A 1,147-nucleotide genomic window follows, 5' to 3' on the forward strand; every position below is an offset into this window, starting at 1 on the left:
TACTTCGTTCAGTTGCTCGTATTGCTGGTGTGGTTTCCATTGTCACAGTTACATTTTCTTGATTTTTCAATGTTCATTTTGAATTTCTTTCGTCGAAAAACAAGAGTTGGAATATTTCAGTAGTGTGTTATTGTAGTTTACCTTGTCACAGTTACATTTTCGTGATTTTTCAAAGTTCATTTTGAATTTCTTTCGTTGAAATTCACGAGTTGGATTATTTCACTAGTGTTTGGTTGTGTTGTACAGTGTCACAGTGAGATGCTCTTTATTACTCAAAGCTCATTTTGAAGCTTATATATTTTATTTATTCATTGTCTATATTTTAGGATCGTTCGATGATTTGTCTCCTTGTCACTCATTAATTATTTTGATTTTTTCAATTCACTGTTTAAATTTCCTACATTTAATTTATATTGTTGTAACCATTAATTAGTGTTGGTCGTGGTTTACCTTGTCAAAGTTACATTTTCGTGATTTTTTAAATTTCATTTGAATTTCTTTCGTTGAAATGCAAGAGTTGGAATATTTCAGTAGTGTTTGGTTGTTGTTTACCTTGTCACATTTACATTTTCTTGATTTTTCAAAGTTCATTTTGAATTTCTTTCGTTGAAATGCAAGAGTTGGAATATTTCAGTAGTGTTTGGTTGTGGTTTAACTTGTCAAATATACATCCTCCTGATTTTTATATGTTCATTTTGTTTATTATTCATTGACATGCACGTTTGAGCCTTTTTAAGTAGAGTTTGGGGTTGGTGTACCGCTTCAACGTTACAGTTTCTTGATGCTTCTAATGAAATTTTGAATTTCTTTCGTTTTTATTAACGTGTGGGAATATTTGAGTAGTGTTTGGTTATGGTATACCTTGTCAAAGTTACATTTTCTTGATTTTTTAACGTTCATTTTGAATTTCTTTCGTTGAATTGCAAGAGTTGGAATATTTCAGTAGTGTTTGTGTGTGGTTTACCTTGTCACAGTTACATTTTCATGATTTTTCAATGTTTATTTTGAATTTCTTACATTGAAATGCAAGAGTTGGAATATTTCAGTAGTGTTTGGTTGTGGTTTACCCTGTCACAGTTACATTATCTTGATTTTTCAAAGTTCATTTTGAATTTCTTTCATTGAAATGCAAGAGTTGAAATATTTC

Source organism: Artemia sp. Qi Xiang Cuo, chromosome 4, assembly GCF_049724085.1.
Source record: "Artemia sp. Qi Xiang Cuo chromosome 4, ASM4972408v1, whole genome shotgun sequence".
In the NCBI taxonomy this organism is placed as follows: domain Eukaryota; kingdom Metazoa; phylum Arthropoda; class Branchiopoda; order Anostraca; family Artemiidae; genus Artemia; species Artemia sp. Qi Xiang Cuo.